We start from the raw sequence: 23,142 nt of genomic DNA on the forward strand, positions 1-23,142 counted from the left end.
GGGCCATCCGTTGTCACGGCTGACGGTGGGGGAAACCCCCAGCCGTGCGGTGCCAGGAGATGATAGGGTTACCCCTTGGCCGGGACCACAGAGTTAGGGAGCAGGTCACCTCCTATTGCGTCCCTAACGCTGACCCTGTCTCCTATCAGTATGAGCCGACCTTGATGGTAGGAGGACTCATACGCCGGAACCTTACAGTCCCTACGAGCCCTCAAGTCGGCCCTGTACTAGGGGACAGAGTCAGACGCCCTACTCCTCCTAGGCACGGAGGAGCCGGGGTCTCAACGGCCAAGCAACACAGGGGGAACATCAACAGACATATGGAAATGACAGGTAAGTGAGACTAGTCCTGCACTTACCTGCCACAGACACACAAACCTGGAACCCATGAACAAGTGCTGATGTCCACAGCAACATAAAGGACACAGCACACACCAGACACTACACGGGAAACCAGGAAACCATAAGCTGCACTAACAAGATAACCCCACACACACCTAGATAACACCGTGAAACATAGTATTAACTGACAATGGTTTTATGACCAGAAGGATGGTCCCCACTGGTAGATGGTGGAAACAGGAGGCTGCTCCAGCCAGCATGGCTGAGAGCAACCTACTGAACCAAGCCAGGAACTGAGGCTTTATAGGCCAAGTGGCCCCACCCACCGGTCAGACACACCCAGTGACTCACAGACACACTGGGAAGGGAATTAACCCTTCCAACACCACAGAAGGGAAGGGAAGACAGCAACTAAAAGGAACAGTGTCCACACACAACAAACACACTGTGCCCACCAATAAAAGGCACACCTAAAGGAGAGGTTGCCAGGTGCAACCGCATGCCTACCGCAGCAAGCTGCCTAACACCACTCAGGCAGCGCTGCTGCCACATATCCAATGTTGCCAGCGGCAACCACACCTAGACCGCAGGCAACTGCATGCGGTCACAAGAAGTCACAACCATGACCAAAGGTCGTGACATCCGTCCATTAGAAAAGACGGGCTGTGCAGACGCTGTGCTTCTGACTGGTGCTTCCCTGGGAGACAGAAGACTGGGCACAGGAGGCTTCTCCCTTTCTATGCAATCTAATGCTCCCCCGTAACATTCACTGACCTGCGATCCCTGTGATAATAATTCATGTAGCAGACGCCAGCTGACTGCGCACAGTGCTTCTACTTCCGGCGGCTGCTACATGAATTATTATCACAGGTCAGTGAATGTTATGGAGCATTAGATTGCATAGAAAGGGGGAATATAAATGTAATTTTAACTCCTAAGACTCCTGTGCCCAGCCTTCTGTCTCCCAGGGAAGCACGAGTCAGAAGCACAGCGTCTGCACAGCCCGTCTTTTCTAATGGATGGATGGCCCTTAGCAACGCTCTTTTGAAGAGTGCTGCTGAGGGCCATTTCAGACCGTTTTCTACCCAAAATAAACATTTTGGCTAAATAAAGTCTATTGCAAAATTGTTACCTATCACTTGCCCTACACTTTAGCAAAAATAAATAAATAAATATGACAGTTATCCTTTAAATCTATTGCTAAGGGCTCTTTCACACTTGCGTTCTTTTCTTCCGGCATAGAGTTCCGTCGTCGGGGCTCTATGCTGGAAGAATCCTGATCAGTTTTATCCTAATGCATTCTGAATGGAGAGAAATCTGATCAGGATGCATCAGGATGTCTTCAGTTCAGGACCGGAACGTTTTTTGGCCGGAGAAAATACTGCAGCATGCTGCGCTTTTTGCTCCGGCCAAAAATCCTGAACACTTGCCGCAACGCCGGATCCGGAATTAATGCCCATTGAAAGGCATTAATCCAGATCCGGCCTTAAGCTAAACGTCGTTTCGGCGCATTGCCGGATCCGACGTTTAGCTTTTTCTGAATGGTTACCATGGCTGCCGGGACGCTAAAGTCCTGGCAGCCATGGTAAAGTGTAGTGGGGAGCAGGGGGGGCAGTAAGTATACTGCTCCCCCAAGTCCCCACTACTAATATGGCAACCAGGACTTTAATAGCGTCCTGGCTGCCATAGTAACACTGAGCGCATTTTTGAAGACGGATCAGTCTTCAAATGCTTTCAGTTCTGTTGCGTTTTTCTGGATCCGGCGTGTAATTCCGGCAAATGGAGTACACGCCGGATCCGGACAACGCAAGTGTAAAAGAGCTCTAAATCCTCTTCCTAATTCCAAATATTCTTCCAAAAAGATTGTAATACGTCTCTAAATCTACCAGCAAATTAGAAATCTGCCACTAAAAATGACTTGTTTTCAGATAGTAATCTGCAATAATCTGCTATTGATTTTCTGCTGGAGATTTTGCCATGTGAATTTAGCCTCAGGAGTCAGACTGAATTTACCAGTGTCCTGACTCTGTGGTTGACTTCATCCCAGTATCCAATCTATCATTTTTAGGGCTCATGCACACAACCGTAGCTTGTTTTGCGGTCCACAAATTGTGGATCTACAAAACATGGATACCGGCCGTGTGCAACATGCAATTTGCGGAAAGGAACATCTGGGCCATAATGGAACAGTCCTATCCTTGTCCATAATGTGGACAAGAACAGGACATGTTCTATATTTTTGCAGATGCCATGGAACAGATACACAGATCTGGACAGCACATGGTGTGCTGTCTGCATATTTTGCAGTCCCATTGAAGTGAATAGGTCCATGACCTACCCCCCTAAAAAATGTGGATCGAATGCAGACAGAAGATAATGTCTGTGTGCATGAACCCATAGTAAGTAATAATGGATCTTTTTTTCCAATTCTCCCTCTTTGCACCTGGGCAGTTTCACGATTTACTCCCTGACTTCCCAGAGCCATAAAACTGACCTATGCCCTTCATTCTCTGGATCAGTACGATTACAACTATACCACATTTATATAGTTTTTTTTGTGTGTTTTAATACAAAAAAAAAAAAAAACTTGGGAAGAATTTATTTCTTTTTATCACCATATTTTGAATTAAGAAAACAAGAACAGAAAGGACCGGCACTTTGTTTGATAAAGACACCTGCGAGTGGCAATGAACAAGATATTTTGCAGACAAGTTAGTGAGTCCTGGTCCTTTCTGTTCTTGTTTTGTGGGATGCCAATCCTAGGACGCGAGCACCACTAATTATCTACCTGCAGTGCCGACCTATTGGACTTACTATTTCATATTTTGTATTAGGCCTCATGCACACGACAGTTGTGTGCATCCACGTCCGTTCCGTCATTTTTCACAGTTTAGCGGAGGTCCCATTCATTTCTATGGAGCTGTGAAAAAAACTGATCGTCCTCCGTTTTTTCTCCGGGTCCGTGATTCGCGATTCCAGTCCGTCAAAAAAATATAACCTGTCCTATTCTTGTCAGTAAAAACAGATGACGGACCCATTCAAGTCAATGGGTCCGTCAGAAAAAAAACGGATGCACAACTGGTATGTCATCCGTGTCTGTTTTTTTTCTACAAGACCTTGGTGCAATAAAATTACACTTTTTTATTAACCTTCCTTTTTTTCTCCCTGTCAGACAAAAAAAAAAAAAAAAAAAAAAAATTTTAAAAAAGGAAGACACAAGGAACACAACTGAAGCAAAATCGGACACGAACCACTGAAGCCAAATCATTGACCGTGAAAAAACTGTCGTGTGCATGAGGCCTTAGGCAAATTTTTTTGTACGCCGATCTATAGTTTTTATTTATACCATTTTGGGGTATGTATAACTTTTTGCTAATTTTTTACTACATTTTTTTGGAGGTGAAGTGACGGGAAAAAAAAATCTAATTGGCCATTTTTTATTTATTTTTTCTGTTATGCCGTTCATCATATGGGATACATTTTTTATATTTTAATAGTACGGGCATTTTCAGACACGGCGATGCATATGAGATTTATTTTTCAATTATTTATTTTTATTCAGGGGTTAAGGGGGGGTGATTTGAATTTTTATATTGTTTAATTTTTGTATATTTTTACAAACTTTTTAAACCTTTTTTTTCCCTACTTCCTTTTAGGCCTTAAGGGCTTAATATCATGCACTTGGCACTTCTATATAAAGTTGGAAATAAATCCATTGACAAATAGAAAATTCTGAATATTTCAATGTAGTGCTGCCACCTTCTGGGAGCCTCAGTGGGCTCTGGCTCTACACAGACAATGAACAACTGCCCCGTTCGTCGCATAGAGGGGCTGTTCCAGGCACAGAAGCACAGCACTTCTGGGTTTTGCCTTCTCAGATACCATTGTCACATGAAAAAAAAAAAAAAATTGATGTCAGCAATATATACATAAAAAGTTTTAATCATAATTTTTTTATATATATATATATATATATATATATATATATATATATATATATATATATATATACACACACACACACACACACTTACATATTTACTCATTTCCCTAGTTCTCTTCTGGCCTTTTGTTTACATGCAGTAACAACAATCTCTGAATATTTGTGGACGTAAAAAAAGAGTGCCCCTTGATGCCCTGAGTGAAATGTCTGACTGGTGGGATACTCATCAGCATGTTGTTTGTGTAAGACTACAAGTACCAGCTGTACAATGACACTGCTGATACACACAGTAGAAAGAGTAAAACTTTCCTGAAGAATCCAGTGGGAGGGGAGACAGGGCAGACAGCAGCCGCTTGGCCAGTGCAGGGGGGACGTGGCTAGCGCAGTGACGTCTGGTGCACAGATAAAGATCTGCTCCCTCAGGCTTGTGCACGAAACATCATCAGAGCAAGGAGAGTAGCTGACATCACAGGTCATGTGACCCTCAGTGATATCTTACAAAGGAGCCACTGCAGACTGAGGCAAGTGAATTGTAAATCCCTTACATTTTTTTTGTTAGAAACATACAAAGAACAAAAAAAAAAAAATAAAATAATCACTCGGACAACCCTTTATCGCCAATCGCAAACATTTGCCCATTTGCCCCCGGGTGTCTGCCGTATGCTGCCAGCTCGCTGCCGTATGGACTCCATCTTTAAAGGCCCGAGTTCCGCCATACTATAATGGCAGAGGTCGGGAAAGGGTTAAGATGATGTCATTGAAAAAAAAAATTACAACTATAAAAAAAAAAAGATTATAGCACTATATTAGATAAATTGCTCTATATTCCTTTTTTTTGAATATTTGCTATATTGCTAAACTTCCTTTTTTCGAATATTCGTAATATTCTAAAACAAGAATATATAGCAATATAGCAAATATTCGAAAAAACGAATATAGAGCAAAATTCGCAAACACTACTACTCCTAAGGTCAAGTATATTGCAGCCTTCTTATTGGCCCACAAGCTAGAAGCAGGGAGGGATCATGTGTACTGATAAAAATAAAAAAATAAATCGAATATTCGAAATTACGAATATATATAACTATATTCGAAATATTCGCGAATTTTCGAAGTACCTATACTACTACTACCCAACACTAGTCATAGTGCAAACCTTTATAGCCGAGAAATGAGCTGAGCTCCATCAACTGGCTGAGAGCTCTATATGAAACCCGTTCTGGACAGTAAGGGAATGAGGAGCCCTGCTACCAACCTGCATCCTCATTCCAATAAAATCCAGGCCTGACAACACAATTTACCAAAGTCCTCAGCAAACTATGCTTTACTAAGGCAGACCATCTTTTCCTGGATTTCTGATATCTCACCCAGGTTTTCTAGTTGAGATATCCACCTCCTGTAGCATAGTACATGGTTTATGAAAGAAACCTAGGGGAAATATAATGATTCTCTACTACTTTTCCAGTCACTCTCTCACAATATATACAATATATATATATATATATATATATATATATATAAAAAGATACATGGTAAAACATATAAAACATAACAATTGCAAATACCCTATCTGAGGTATTGCACAACAATGTATTTGCATATTAATTTGCATATTATTGCATACATAATTTGCATATTATTAAAACTCTGTTTTCTCTGCAGTGCAGCCAAGGAATGAGATGGCACCAACACCATTAGGTTCATATGACAAGGGGACATCTCCCTGGTTTCCTTTACTGACTGACTGATTTACTTTATATATTGTCATTATACATTGTATTGTATTGGTCTGTAGTACCCCAGACCTGGGGTTACTACCAGGGGCGTAGCTAAAGGCCCCGGTGCAAGAGTTCAGCTTGGGCCCCCCTTCCCTCAGTGCTTTGTAGCCAGGGGCAGGGAAGCACATAGCCTTCATGCGGCCTGAGGCACCCCCCTCCCCACCATGCCATATTCCTGACCTAACCCCTTCCCTCCAGCCGGCAACTTGACCAGTATGCATTTGCTATAATACTGGTGTCTTCTTGTGTAGCACAAGGGTCTTTAGGCCCCCTCAGGCTCCTGGGCCCGGTAGCGACTGCTACCTCTGCACCCCCTATAGCTACGCCCCTGTCTGCACCTCATGTATAGTCCTGTATATTACACTGCCCCCCATGTATAGTCCTGTATATTACACTGCACCCCATGTATAGTCCTGTATATTACACTGCACCCCATGTATAGTCCTGTATATTACACTGCACCCCATGTATAGTCCTGTATATTACACTGCACCCCATGTATAGTCATGTATATTGTACTGTCCCCAATGTATAGTCCTGTATATTACACTGCACCCCATGTGTAGTTCTGTATATTATACTGCACCCCATGTATAGTCATGTATATTGTACTGTCCCCAATGTATAGTCCTGTATATTACACTTCACCCCATGTATAGTTCTGTATATTATACTGCACCCCATGTATAGTCCTGTATATTACACTTCACCCCATGTATAGTCCTGTATATTATACTGTACCCCATGTATAGTCCTGTATATTACACTTCACCCCATGTGTAGTTCTGTATATTATACTGCACCCCATGTATAGCCCTGTATATTACACTGCACCCCATGTATAGTCCTGTATATTACACTTCACCCCATGTATAGTTCTGTATATTATACTGCACCCCATGTATAGTCCTGTATATTACACTGCACCCCATGTGTAGTTCTGTATATTATACTGCACCCCATGTATAGTCATGTATATTGTACTGTCCCCAATGTATAGTCCTGTATATTACACTTCACCCCATGTATAGTTCTGTATATTATACTGCACCCCATGTATAGTCCTGTATATTACACTTCACCCCATGTGTAGTTCTGTATATTATACTGTACCCCATGTATAGTCATGTATATTGTACTGTCCCCAATGTATAGTCCTGTATATTACACTTCACCCCATGTATAGTTCTGTATATTATACTGCACCCCATGTATAGTCCTGTATATTATACTGTACCCCATGTATAGTCCTGTATATTACACTGCACCCCATGTATAGTCCTGTATATTATACTGTACCCCATGTATAGTCCTGTATATTACACTGTACCCCATGTATAGTTCTGTATATTACACTGCACCCCATGTATAGTTCTGTATATTACACTGCACCCCATGTATAGTCCTGTATATTACACTGCACCCCATGTATACTCCTGTATATTATACTGCACCCCATGTATAGTCCTGTATATTACACTGCACCCCATGTATAGTCCTGTATATTACACTGCACTCCATGTATAGTCCTGTATATTACACAATAATCCACTGTAAAGTATCAGAAATATCTTTAAAATATTTTTTATTGTGAAAATATTACATTATAGATAAATATTTGTAAGCACTCAAATCATTTCACACACAATGTATCACTCCCATCCTCCCATACACAGTTTATCACTCCCACCATCATACAACCAATGTTTTATTCCCATCATGTCACACACAATGCATATCTCCCATCATCTTATACATAATTCATCACTCCCATCATCTCTTACACATTATATCACTCCCACACATCGGGTCAGATTAACAGTAAAACTGTCTTTGTTGCCCATAGCGACCAATCACAGCGCAGCTTTTATTTTCAAAGAGCCAAATAGAAAGCTGTGATGTGATTGGCTTCTATAGGGACCAAAGTCCTCTGTGGTCATATATCCCACCCCTCTTCCCAAAATCTATGTGAAGAGAATGAACAAACATGAAGAAAATTTCAGGGAAGAATATGTATGTACATGATGTGATATTAAAAACGTGAGTTTAGTACATCCAATATGGCCGCTCTCATGCTAAGGCACTTCTTGTGATGTCATCAATAGATGCTTGTCCCCCTGGCCCCCCCTCCTCTTGCATGACCTTTTTACTTGTGATGTCATAATGGGGCATGACTCATTTACTTAATAATCAGGGGGTGTGGTCTAATCCCATAAATTGGGGTCACACCCTGACAGAAGTGTCAGTATCTCTAGCTGGCTCTCACCATGGGGAAGTCCTGGAAGAAGAGGAGGTTGATGTCAAAAACTATTCCTGTGATGAATGCTGTAGAGAAAATGGATGTCGGCCCTCGACAGTATCCCGATGATGTTGACATGAAGTCCGATCACGGTGATGAGAAAATGGATGTTGGCCCTCGCCAGTATCCGGAGGATGTGGAGATGGAGGACCTTTCGGGGAACACCACTAACATAAGGGCCTCAAGTACCCGGAAGAGAAAGCTGCCAAGCTGTATCATCTGCCGCCGGCTATAACATCTGCCGATAGGCCCTTACTATACCATCTGCCCCTTGGCCACCATATAACATCTGCTGCTTGGCCCCACTTACCATCTGCCGCCTGGGGCCATTTACCATCTGCGGCTTGGGTCAATTTACCATCTGCAGCTTGGGGCCCATTTACCATCTACCTCCTTGGGCCCACTTACCATCTATGCCTTGGGGCCCACTTACCATCTATCCCTTGGGGCCCACTTACCATCTACCCCTTGGGGCCCACTTACCATCTACCCCTTGGGGCCCACTTACCATCTATAGATGGTTTTACCATCCAAACCATCTGAAATTCCATCAAAGATGAGCAGAGCACCACCAGGTCCGGTAAGTTTGGCCGCTTCCCTCCATCTTCTCCTTGTGTTTTTGTAAACAGTTTTTTTATTTAGCTATTTTCTCTTCTAGAACCCGACTACAAAATAACATCAGGAACCTCTGGTGACAATATTCTGTCCCTGAAAATCTGCCAGAGGTGCGACCCCTGACCTCCTCTCTACAAGTTAGCGGACCTGAATCCAGCCAATTCTGAAGACGGAGCCAAAGCTGCAGAAAATTCATTTAAAACGTTTTATAAATAAACATAGTGTTTTTTGTTTTAAATTTTTTTGTTTTATTTCTCTTAATTATCAAATTGCACAAATCGTACTCAGACCCTATTTTCTATGGGTATCCTAAGGGTATATTAAGTAAGCTCAGAGCTGGATCCTGAAGGGGCGCGTTACCAATATTTAAAAGTGTAATAATTAAAGTTACAAATTCTTCCATAAAATTAGCATGTGCTAAAGTTTGTGACTGTTATTATAGCCGGAAAACTAGTACAAGTTTCAAAATAAATGATCCCCCCCAGGTAATACTCCATCCACTAGTGATATCTCCATTAAGGGTAGGTTAATAAAGTACATTCAAGATGGCCGCTCTCATACTTAGCCACCCTTTGTGATGTCATTATTAGGATCCTGTGGTCTCTAGGACCTTAGCGTGTTATTGCAGCCTCCCGGCAGTAGTTAAAACTAATCTTCATTGTTTTACAACTAAAAAGAACATATAACTCTAGGGATCAAACAATTAAAACTATCAGGAATAGGTCATACACGGGATGACAATCTATATTGTTGAAATGTGATTCACTTCTGAACTAATGTGACCCTAAAGGGTTGAAGCCACACAATAAAGATTAGTTTTAACTACTGCCGGGAGGCTGCAATAACACGCTAAGGTCCTAGAGACCACCTGATTTTTCTTTTCTTGCTCGATTTATTAGCGTGGCAACCTCCTGTGGGATCCGTTTGTTTGTTAATAAAGGATTATTAGAATCCTGGCACGATAACACTTCTTGTTTCCTTAGAAACACTATCTGTGATGTCATCGGTGGCATGACTCTGGGGCATAGATAGGGGGTCAGCACCTGAGTGGCTCTCAATCCAGATAATGCCGCACTATGACTACTAGTAATACAGCTAAATAGTGACTGAATATTACCACCGTACTGTTACTAACAGACCACTGTAGGAAGATCAGTATTACCCCCATACATTAATAAGGCTGAAAAAAACACATCCGTCCATCCAGTTCAGCCAGTTATCCTTTAAGTTAATCCAAAGGAAGGCAAAAAAAAATCTATGAAGTAGAAACCAATTTTCCTGCTTTTAGGGGTAAATTTCTTCCCGGCTCCAGGTAATCACAATAACTCCTTTGATCCCAGACCCTTCTGCCTTCTCCTGTCAATCTGCCGTACAGAGGTTACGGCAGTTGCAGAGAGAGCTGAGGCTCTAGGTGTAACAGAAACGCCCTGTTGCTCCTAGGGGCTCATTTGCATATATGAAAACATACAGTTTACTTGTTTCAGGCCAATGGCAGCAACAGGAATGTAATGTATTCCTGATTGACAGACTTCTCCCTGTTACAGGGGGAACCTACATATCATGAATACTTCCTGTCTGGAATGAATACACTGTAAGTTCTCCATATCTACAGTGCAAGTATAAAAAAGCACGCACGGACTGCTTTTTTATACTGATATATCGTATAAGATCATCAGATAACCTTTAAAGAATGCTTTAAAGAATGACAATTTATAATTTTTAGCAAAAAAATACAATCTTTTAATGAAAAAATAAATTAGTATAAAAGCTTTACACAATAAGGAGAGGAAACATGAACACAGCACAATGGTTTTAACTTTGAGTCCAATACTATTTAAAGGGGTTGTGTCACAAAACATATTCTACATTATTCAAACCAGCACCTGGTTCTGAATACTTTTGTAGTTGCATGCAATTAAAAATGTAATATAGCCAGTGAGTTATTCAATAAAATGTATCTGTATAGCGCCACCTGCTGTTGGTTCTTTTCCTTATTTTTTGCCCGTCTCACTGAGTTGGTCGCACATGCCCAATTTAAATCTCCAACTGCAACCTGCCATATGTTCTATTAGAAGCTATGGCAGTTACAGGGAGAGTGCTGCAGCGGAAAGGACACACCCCATTGAGCTGCCAGGCTGAAAAGAATTAGGAACAATTAGAGCAATGAATGGGGAGATCTCTGGATCCATGTGAGGTACAGGGCTGGTTCTAGCTTTGTTAGAACGAGATTGTCGTGTACTATATGATGTCTGATTTGTATTTATTTTTTTACTCATTTTATTGAACATCGTTTTGACTGATCAGGCAAAAGATAAAACCGTAGCATGCTACGGTTTTATCGCCGGCGAAAAAAAACTGAAGACATTCTTCACTACTATTGTAAATGGTTTGTAGTGTAATGCAATGTAATATAATGTTATACACTTTGTTCACTAGCAGATTGGGTATGGTTGGCAGTGTTTGGCAGCAGGAATGGGATTTACCATCTCATTCCTCCCTCTTGGCAGGAGTGGGATGGTCCAACTTCCTGCTAAGGGAGGGGCTGAGCAAAATAGAGTCAGTTTAGAGTTTAAAGAGGAAAGTTAGAAGTGAGCAAACATCTGACTGATCCACATCCCTCTCCTCTAGGCCATGTGGACCACAGAGGCAGCTCATCTAGGAGGACATAATTTCCCCAGAGAGACTGCAGGATCCTAGGCCAAGAAAAATTTGCAAACTATGGCGTATTTGAGTAAGCAGAGTGATTAAGCTATCAAAACTCCACTGCAAGGTGGTGGAAAACACGTCAAGACACCATCACTGCAGTTCAGGACAGGCATAGCTAGAACCCTGCATCATACAGTGGACACCTACAGCTACAGGTGCGAGAGTAAAGCCACAGGGAGAGGAATTGCACTTTGTATGAACTGCTGTTGGATGTGCTGCTGTTTTTGCACTCTTTGTTCCACTGTGCCTGGTTTCTTCAGTTCACCTTTTTTTCCCCTACATCGAACCCCAGGGAGCGACGAGGTAAGACACCATGACACAAGAACACCACAGCAGGGACACTACCACTTCCATCCTCTACACTAGCTCATCAGGGGCTCACTGCATGTCCACCTAATGTCTAGCACCCTTTGGTCATTAGAATCACGTGGTGTGATAGGAAACAGTTGCTGTGTTACACTTTCACAAAAAATGTAATGAAATGACAGCCTTTAATAACCAGGTTATATTTTACCTGTATTAATTCCTTTGTGTATTTCTAACAAAACATTATAGCAGACTCTCACCTGCCATTTCTTAAGAACAAATAACTGTAAGACTGATGCAAACTCAACCTGGAAGAGTGGTTGTACCATTAGCTGTTTTTTCTGTGGGTTTATTTTCACCCCTCCTCCTGCTTTGTCATATACGCCTAATGTCAGGGAAGTATTTTGCAATTTCCAGTGGGTTGGAGAGATGGTAACGGCATCATTATGATGGGAACAGCTGCTGGTACAAAAGCTTCATCAAAGCAGCAGGAAAAGCAGTATGCAGCCTGATAAGACAAATGTATGTGTGAGTACTTAGTTACGCAGGTGAAGGAGCATTTGGTAAGTAAAAGGACTTCTCTACACATTTTTTAGAAACCTATGGAATAATTCTACATCTGGTTTTCTCCAATACACACCTATCTATAGAAATGGACAGATGTACACTATATATTAGTCAAAGCCATGGGAGTGTGTTAGTATTTATGGCATAGAGGCAGGATTGGTATAATTTAGTTGCTCGTGCACATGTTTTAGATAAGTAACAATTTTAGTTAAGGCAAATGTTCTTTTTTTATGTATGTTTTGTGTCCATTGCTGTCTGGTTGTGAAGACCAGGCTCGGACTGGCCCACAGGGGTACAGGGGAATCCCCCGGTGGGCCCCTGAGCAAGGTGGGCCCCTAGTCCCGTCCCCCCCCCCGCCTGCACAAGTGGCACATAACACAATAGATTTAGTAAACTACACACATATATTCAATGTACAGCACCTCAACCAGCTTATGTTCATGTAAAAAAAACTTGTTAGATTATTTATTTATTATATTTGAATGTATCTGTACGGTGGGCCCCCAAAATACATTTTACTGGTGGTCCCTAGGTACCCCAGTCCGACACTGGGGAAAAAACTCTGGGAACACATTAAAACTAGCAGGGTGTTGTAAAACTGAGCCATTATAGAACACCCTGTCTCATCACGGAGACATAAAATAAGGAAATACAGTAAAACTTTACATACATGTACAGACGTGTGCCTCCAGATTTATGTCATGAGTAAGGTACATGACTTAGCCACACTACCAGACTTTCCAGTACTTTAATGCATACTCTGTAAAATCTACAGACAGGTACAAGAGAATTGATAAAATCGATTAAAAAGCTGACAATGCAGGAAACATAATTGCTTATTTATGTCTATGTGAAAGCTATGTCTGTTCTATAATATTTCCTCACTTTTTTAGATAAATTATGTTTCTATTCCTGTTGTTTTCCTTTTCATACCTAAAGGGAGTTCCAGTTGGAAAGTTACATTTTATTATTTGCATAATTAAGTTATATAGATGTCCAGTACACATTCTGAATCAATTCATGAACTTCAAGATCTCTGCTTGCAGTCACTTAATAGAACGCTTCATAGATTACTCCCAGGAGATAAAAATGTGCCCTGGTCATGTGATTGGTACACAGGTGCACAGCTCCCTATAATAAAGAACTCTGATAGCTGTGCCCCTGAAAGGTTTCTATGCATTGGAATCTATACTGAACAGCCGCGAGGGAAAGATGTCCAAGACAACAAGGAATTAATACAAAATGCATTTTGGGAAATTGTGTCACTCCTCATTACTGAAAGAATAGCATTGTATTTGCCTTAAAGGGGACGGCCCACTGCAGACATTCATGGCTTATTACTAGGATATGCCATCAATGTCAGATAGTTGTGGGTCCCATCCCTGGGTTCTGCTCCAATCTCCTGAATAGGGCCCCAAAGTGAAAGGGAGCTAACCGTGAATGGTTTCAGTTTTACTGAGTAGGGAACTCTGTAAAAACAAATCCTATAAGACTATGGTGGAATTGCATTTTTGCCCCATTCCACCTCATTTGGAATTTGTTTCCATCGCATGTAATATTAAATAGTGCTGTTAGAAAGTACAACTTGTCCCACATAAAACAAGCCCTCATATAGGTATGTGAATGGAAAAATAAAAAAAAGTTATGGTTCCAGGAAGGCAGGGAGTAAAAAAACTAAACGTAAAATTGCTGTGTCCAGAAGGGGTTAATATTGTACTGTGTTAGGTAAATTGTTGTCCATACCTCTGTATTGGAATGTAAATTGAGCAGGGAGATCTGATTTAGTACCTAGTTCACATTATATGTATATAACAGGGGTCAGCAACTTCCGGCGCTCCAGCTGTGGTGAAAATACAACTCCCAACATGCTCCATTCACTTCTATGAGTTCTGACAAAAGCCAAGCAAGTGTGCATGCTGGGAGTCCTAGTTTTACCACAGCTGGAGTGCTGGACGTTGCTGATCCTTGGTATATAATATACTTGTATATGCTTGTCTGCCTGAACAAGTCTAACAACCCTCCGCTCAGCGCTATCATCCAATAGTCATTTACTATTGTGCTTAGGGATGAGCGAATCGACTTCGGATGAAACATCCAAAGTCGATTCGCATAAAACTACGTTTTACTACTGTACGAAGTGAGAGCTCCGTACAGTATTAGAATGTATTGGCTCTGATGAGCCTAAGTTATTACTTCGCCAAGTCTCGCAAAACTTCGCATATTAATTTCAAAAATGTATTTCTACCATTTAGAACCGAAACCGAGTTCGGTAAATCTTTTTTTACAATAGAAATCAATTTCTGAAGTTATTATGCAAAGTCTCACTAGACTTCGCAAAGCAATAACTTTGGCTCATCGGAGCCAATACATTCTAATACTGTACGGAGTGCTCGCTCCGTACAGTATTGAAACAAAGTTTTATGCAAATCAACTATGGATGTTTCATCCGAAGTCGATTTGCTCATCCCTAATTGTGTCCAGTTCTTATATCTTATGTAGCTGTGGGCCTATATGACCTACTGCTGCACTGTGCCTTCTTGCTCCACCTCCCAATAACAGTACATATACAGATAAAAAGGTGGCATCCAATACCACCGCCATGTTAAATGTCACCAAACTCTTCGGTACACTCACTGTTCTAGGACAGGGAGGTCCAACCTGTGGCCCTCTAGCTGTTGCAAAACTACATCTCCCAACATGGCCAGACAGCCTACAGCTATCAGCCTACAGCGGGGCATGGTGGGAGTTGTAGTTTTACAACGGCTGGAGAGTCGCAAGTTGAGCATCCCTGTTCTAGGATATGCTCATACATCCTTTTCATTATCACATTTAATTTTAGAGGGAATTCACAGACATACATGCAGCAAGTTCAAAATTAGAATCTGTTATATATTTTTATGGAACATCAAAAGCCCTGCCCCCATCAATCAAGACCTCAACTTCCTATCCCACTGTAGAAAATGTTTCTTCACTGCTTACTATTACCAAACACTGCTTGGTATGTGAAGTGATGACTAACACTAAAGGAGGGTTTCTCAGTTTCAGACACGCAGCAGGCCTTTGTTATATTTGGTTGGTTGGTTGATTATTATAAGGGCCTATGTACATGGGTCAATGCAAATGGCAATGCTCGGGATCAGATGGCTTGTTAGCCATCATTGTCGCCTATTTACATGAAGTAATCATTCTCCCTGGGGAAGGAATAGGCAGTTTATATATTTACTATCAGCTATATTTAATATCAACTTTTAGCCATAACAAAAAAAAATAACTGTGAAATATAATTGTCTGGTATCTGCTTGTAGCACTGATCATTAAAGGGGTTGCCCCATGAAAAATATTCTACATTTTTCAAAACAGCATCTGGATCTGAAAACTTTTGTACTTGTATGTAATTAAAGCGAATCTGTCACCAGTGACCTTCCTATCCAACTGTTTAAGTAGACACATAGCCATGGTCCACCCGATTATAACACTGTTTTTCTTTTGTGGATCTGAGGCTCAGTTTCCAAATTATGATATTTTTTCTAATATGCAAATTAGGCCTTTGGTGCAGTGAGGGAGTCACCATTGCTCTCATTGCACCCAAGTTCTCTTCCTTTCTGTAGCCAGCCCCTCCCTTGCTGTTTTGCCACTGCCTGGACCTGACAATCAAAGCAGCAAGGGACTGTGACTGCACCTGAATTTCTCCAGTAAAGAAACACACTGGTTTACTCCAAACCAGGGCCGGTGAAAGGATTTTTGCCAACACATGCAAAGCTACATTTTGGCGCACCCCTCCCCCCACCAGAACTCGGTGGGGGTGATGTAAAAAGGAGTGGGTGAGGTAACATGGAGGGGGTGATGTAACATGGAGCGGGAGAAAAGTGACATGGAGAGGGAGAAAAGTGACATGGAGGGGGAGAAGTGTGACATGGGGTGGGATGAGAAATGTGACACGGAGCGGGTGATGTGACATACAGGGTGAGAAATGTGAAATGGGGGGGATGATGTGCCATGGGGGGGATAAATGTGACACAGAGGGGGGTGATGTGACATTGAGGGGGTGATGTGACATTAAGAGGGAGAAATGTGACATGAAGGGGGAGAAATGTGACATTTTTCCCCCTCCATGACACATTTCTCCCCCTTAATGTCACATTTCACCCCCCATGTCACATCACTCCCCATGTCACATTTCCCCCCTCCCATGTCACAACCCCTCTATAAATGTTGTGTAAAAAACATTATGCTCACCTGGCCCTGGTCCCATCTGCAGCAGCTCCCCTTCTCCTCTGTGTGGTCCTGGTATCTTCTCTCTGGGCTCTCAACAAGTTTGAGGACCTGTACCACTCAGCCAATCAGTGGCCGCAGCTGTGTCACGTGTCAGGCCAGTGATTGGCTCAGCGGGAAATCACTGGATTGACACGTGACACAGCTGCGGCCACTGATTGGGAAAGGTCCTCAAATTTGTCGAGAGCCCAGAGAGAAGATACCAGGACCACACAGAGAAGAACAGCTGCTGGCGAACGGCCGGCGGCGCGCAAGTGATTTATAAAAAAAAAAAAGTTTCAAATTTCTACCATTTCTCTGGGTGCATAACCTTTTGTTGCAGATGTTGTTGTAGATTAAGTGCTCTGTCATATAGAGGGTTGTTCCCATATCAGTTTCTCTTTCTAATCATCTTCGTCTTTTTCAATCCTTTGTAATTAAATTTGATATGTGAAACAAAAAAGGAACCAGATCATATTGGGTTTCTTCCAAGGAATAAGAAAGACGGGCAGCCAGCCAATGGTTAAAACTGGTCCTTAGTCAAAACTAAGACAAAAAAAATTACAATTTCTTTCAAAAAGAAAAATAACATATTTTTGTTTTTATCCCTAACCTTAGGTATAAAACTTTATTAAAGGATGGTTCCACCCTTTAGATATTGATGACCTGTCCTCCATTTGGGTCATCAATATCAATTGGTGGGGGGATCCAACAAACCTCTGGAGACAAAACAGCAGATGGAGTCTGAGTACTGCAGCTCAGCTCTCATTAAGCAGCACCAGCCCATAATCTAATGTGTATGAAAAATCTCCCAACTCAACCTAAAAATGATGTAGGGAGAGAAAGGGATCTTGCACATTGGCCCAGATTTACTAATACAGTCCTGATCAAAAGTTTAAGACCACTTGAAAAATTGCAAAAAATCATATTTTACATTGTTGGATCTTAACAAGGTTCCAAGTAGAGCTTCAACATGCAACAAGAAGAAATGAGAGTGATACAAAACAATTTTTGAGCATTCAACTAATTGAAAATAACGATTAAACTGAAACAGGCTGTTTTTCAGCTGATCCAAATTTTAGGACCACATTCCTTTAAAAGGCCAAATCTGTGCAAAGATGTGGATTCATTGTCATTTTCTGTCAGGTAGTCACACGTTGTGATGGCAAAGGCAAAAAAACTCTCCCTTTTTGAACGTTGTCGGGTTGTTGAACTGCATAAGCAAGAGGTGGGACGCAGTAAGACAGTCATTTGGAATTTCTTAAATGATCCTGAGGGTTATAGAACAAAAAAGTCAAGTGGAAGACCCCAAAAAAATTAATCACCACTGAGCAGGAGGATCCAATTGGCTGTTTGTCAAGACACTGGACGATCCTCAACCCAAATTAAGGCCCTTACTGGTGCTGACTGAAGCCCCATAACCATCAGATGGCATCTGAGACTGAAGGGTTTCAAAAACAAAAAACATCTTCAAAGACCTCGTCTCCTTGAACGCCACAGAACTGCTCGTTTGGACTTTGCAAGAGAGCACCAAACATGGGACATTCAAAGGTGGAAGAAAGTTTTATTCTCTGATGAGAAAAAATGTAACCTTGATGGTTTCAAACGTTACTGGCATGACAAGCAGATCCCACCTGAGATGTTTTCTACTCGCCACAGTGGAGGGGGCACCATAATGGTCTGGGGTGCTTTTTCCTTCAGTAGAACAATGGAGCTTCAGGAAGGGCAGGGGCATCAAACGGCCGCTGGCTATGTACAGATGTTGCAGAGAGCATTCCTCATGACTGAGGGCCCTCGTCTGTGTGGTAACGCCTGGGTTTTTCAACAGGACAACGCTACAGTATACAATGCCCACAGGACAAGGGACTTCTTCCAGGAGAATAACATCACTCTTTTGGCCCATCCTGCGTGTTCCCCTGATCTAAATCCAATTGGGAACCTTTGGGAATAGATGGCAAGGGAAGTTTACAAAAATGGACAACCGTTCCAGACAGTAGATGGCCTTCGTGCGGCCGTCTTCACCACTTGGAGAAATGTTCCCACTCACCTCATGGAAACGCTTGCATCAAGCATGCCGAAACTTTTTGAACTGATAAACAATAACGGCGGAGCTACTCATTACTGAGTTCATATTTGGAAGTTGGATTTCTGTTTTGATCAGCTGAAACACAGCCTGTTTCAGTTTATTCGTTGTTTTCATTAAATTGAATGCTCAAAAAAAGTTTTTTCTTCTTGTTGCATGTTTAAGCTCTACTTGGAACCTTGTTAAGATCCAGCCATGCTAAATATGATTTTTTGCAATTTTTCAAGTGGTCTTAAACTTTTGATCAGGACTGTATGTCTGCACTAGAGATAAGCGGACCGATTCTGATTCTCAATTTTAACACAAATTTGTCTGTCAAACGAATCCAAAGTTTTGATGATTTGCTTTACATGAAACGTGCAAATATGGTGCCAGCATCATTTTGCTGTAAAAATTGTCATGGAAAACAGAAGGAAAGATGAAGATAAAGGTTGACATGACACTGGGAGGAAGGGGGCTTACCCTGATTGGCTTAGAGGCGAACAGACAGCCTGTCAGCCAATCAGGGGGCAGGATTCAGACAGGTCCTTATGCTCAGAATAAAGAAATGCCATTCTTAGTCTAGCCTGCGATATGATAATGTGTGATAGTTGTGTCTGCCAAAAAGCAATTACAGCCACAAGCTACCAATCAATGTGTGATAGGAAGAGTATAAGGAGTGTATAGGGATATTATTAGGTAGCTTTATCAGGGAAAGCATAGAAAAGTGGCCCCCATGTTGCAGGCTGGTCCAAGTTAACAGAAGGTGAGGCAACGCATTTAGTCAGGGCTAACACTGGTAGATGGGGACAATACAAGTAGGCAGGGTCAGCAATACTAAAGTGCAGCACAAAATACCATCCCCGCAGAACCAAATACCACCAAATACCACAAAGCAGTACAAAATGCCGCCCCAGAAGCTGTCCCTCTGTGGTGGCCATCAATATTCCTCATAATCTGTCCTCTTCCTCCTCCAGTTGTCTCTAACTAAGATATATAAGCTATATACACTGACGAGCAAAAGGGTAACAATGTTTTGAACTTTTGACCTTCAGGCTCAATATATCACAATCCACTACAGCTTCAAACGTGAGACTACCATCATTTTATAGACAAGCATCTTGGCTATCTCATACATATTGGACTTCCAACTTTTTAGCATATGATTAGATATGGAGATTCTTGTCCTGTAACTGCATTGTTACTGTTTTTCTCCTAAAATTCTAAATATGATTTTTTTATTATTATGTTAATATTTTATAAATCCACCTTTGGCTTGCAACACTGCCTGAATCCTTCTGGGCATGCTCTCGATCAGATTCAAGCATGTCTTGACCGAAATCTGTTCCCAGGTCTCTTCTACACATTCCCAATGTTGGTGGATTCTGGTCGACTCATTTGGGTACAAATACAGCTTTTCCCCAACTCTACCCACAAATGTTCAATTGGGTTGAGGTCTGGGGACTGTGGAGTCCAATCCAGCACCTCTACATCATTGTCACTGAACTATTTATTTGCCAATCTCGACGTATGCTTCGGGTCATTGTCCTGCTGAAAAGCTACGTCATCCTTTTCATACCCATAGTACTCGAGTGTACGAAGTAGCTCGTCTTGTAGGAGACTCACATATAGCTCAGCATTCAGACCACTATCGATCCTGGTCAAGTATTCAACATTTTACATTCAGTGTTTTGCCAGTGTAGGGAGAGGTTGCTGTGTGGAGCAGAGATAGGCTGTTAGGGACACCAAAAGTTGCCTAATAGGGCCACAAAAGTATTTTTAAGGACTGGTATAGGTGTGCTATCGATAGGTGTGATACACAGAGGGGTGGGATATATTTATAATATACTTTTATAAAGAGTCAAAAACACATAGATCTATATAGTGATCACCTGGAAGTCAGGGGCCTAGGGGCTTACTAGGGCCATTTTTATATAGGATAAGGTTCCAGACAGGGTCGCTCTTATGAGGGTGGGTGGTCTGTGGTTAGGCTATCAGGGCCAGAATAGCACCCCCCTGTAGGGCAATATCAGGGACAATTCTTTGCCCACCCTTTCCTTCAATACCACATCATTATCTAGCCCAGGGATGGATGTTTTTTGCTTTCCCTCTTGGATTCATGGATGTGCACTGGAACCCCCCGGATTGTGGTAGGACATATGGTTTCTGATTTGGTGCCACCGAGCACCTGATTTAGTGCCGCCGAGCACTTGTTATTGCCTACCGCATCTATGGTTTTGCTTAACTTTAATAATTTAATTTATTTTCATTTTGAGGGATATCTTTTCCATTCACACGTCTGCAAAATGGGTCCGCATCCGTTCCGCAATTTTGTGGAACGGATGCAGCCCCATAAATTTTTAATGGGGCCGAAACGTGCTGTCCGGATCCGCAATTGCAGACCAGATTAGGCATTTTCTATTATAGTGCCGGTGATGTGCTTTCGATCAGATTCAAGCATGTCTTGACCGAAATCTGTTCCCAGGTCTCTTCTACACATTCCCAATGTTGGTGGATTCTGGTTGACTCATTTGGGTACAAATACAGCTTTTTCTTCAACTCTACCCACAAATATTCAATTGGGTTGAGGTCTGGGGACTGTTGAGTCCAACCTCTACATCATTGTCACTGAACTGCCATACACACGGTCACATGTCCCTTATCAGCCAATAGAAGCTTGCATGCCCTTAGTCTCCACATACACACAGTTTTACTGCAGGTTTCCATAACAACCCAGCCATTTTTCTTCACTACTGCAGGTAGGGTGGCCAGACGTCTGGTTTTAGGCTGGACAGTCCAGTTTTCAGGCTCCTTTTTCTCTGTCCAGCGAAGTGCCTGGACGGACACAGGGATGTCCTCCTTTTCAGTAGCTCACGTTCAGACAGCAGCATTGTGCTGTCTGAGCGTGAGCTGCAGCAACTGACCGAGGCTTCCTCCACCCCCAGTCAGTCACTAGAGCAGCAGATATGGTTCCCTGTGGCTGACTGAGGGGGAGAGAAGCACCCCGGCTGCACCCGCTCACCTTCCATTCACAAAGTTCATCCCTCTCCTCTCCCTTGTTTTCCCGGATAGCGGTGGGGGTGTGGCTTCACTGCTGCGACGTGGTTTCACGTGGTTTGGATGTGTTGTGGGCATGGTTTTGGGGTGTTGTGGGTGTGGTTTTGGGGCGTGACTGTGAGGTCTGGCTTTCTAGGGTGAAGCCAGTGGCCACCCTAGCTGCAGGTCAGCTTTAGGCTAGGGCTATACGACTACATGTGTCATGCAACAATCAGTCGCACGACACATATGGCACAACTACACTGCTACATGTGTTGCGCAACATTGATGTTGCACGACAATATTTGTAGTGATAGTTTATGGTGTTGCACTGTGACATGTGACATGCTGCGATGCGCTAGTCGCAGAAAAATCCATCTTGTCGTGCTACACCATAGCATATCATTATAAAAATTGTTGAGACAAAATGTCGGGCAACACATGTTGTCGTGTAGCCCTAGCATTAAAGGGGCAGGGCGCTGTGGAGGTCACTGTTAAAGGGGCTGGCAATGTGGAGGTCACTGTTAAAGAGGTCTTCACTGTGGATGTTACTGTTAAGGAGGCAGGCCACTGTGGAGGTCACTGTTAACCCCTTAGTGACCACCTATACGTGTTTTTACGGCGGTCACTAAGGGGCCTTAGGCTGGGCCGCCGCGTTTTTACGGCGGCCCGGTCTAAGCGCTGCACGGCTCCCCCGTGCAGCGGGGAGCACGGACCCGGCTCTCACATGAGAGCCGGGACACTGCTCTAACAGCCCGGACCGGCAGGAGTGCCGATCCGGGCTGTTTAACCCTTTACATGCCGGGCGCAATGGCGCCCGCTGCATGTAAAGTGGTGACAGAGGGAGCGGACTCCCTCTGTCTCCCATCAGCACCCGGAAAATAAGATCGCGGGGTGCTGATGTGTTGGGAAGCTTACCTTGCTTCCGATCAGGGCCCCGAGCCAGTCTGTAGTTATCTCCAGCAGGCTGTGCCTCTCTGGCGCAGCCTGCTGGTCAAGGTTTGAATAGCATTGCTATTGAAATGTAATGCCTTATAGAGATAATGCATTACATTTTAAAAGCAATCAAAATACTGTATATTATAGTCCCCTTGTGGGACTTTTAAGTAGTAAATATTTTTTTTTTAAATTAACATTTATTAAATAAATAAATTCCATAAAATAAAAAAATATGCTTTTTTTTCCATTGAAAATACGCTTTTCAATGAAAAAAATTGCAAAAAGAAAATATCCCCCA

At 42.5% G+C, this 23,142-nt stretch overlaps 1 protein-coding gene across 2 annotated transcripts in view; it reads left to right on the plus strand.

The window, feature by feature from the left end:
- Nucleotides 1-12,416: 12,416 nt before the first annotated feature.
- Nucleotides 12,417-23,142, plus strand: part of CSF3R (colony stimulating factor 3 receptor) — an 80,427-nt gene continuing 69,701 nt past the window's right edge. For both annotated transcript variants that reach the window (XM_044287720.1, XM_044287719.1), the window contains exon 1: nucleotides 12,417-12,552. The gene's annotated coding sequence lies outside the window, so the exon portion shown is untranslated. The remainder of the gene's footprint in view (nucleotides 12,553-23,142) is intronic.

The sequence above is a fragment of the Bufo gargarizans genome, chromosome 3 (genome assembly GCF_014858855.1).
Source record: "Bufo gargarizans isolate SCDJY-AF-19 chromosome 3, ASM1485885v1, whole genome shotgun sequence".
In the NCBI taxonomy this organism is placed as follows: domain Eukaryota; kingdom Metazoa; phylum Chordata; class Amphibia; order Anura; family Bufonidae; genus Bufo; species Bufo gargarizans.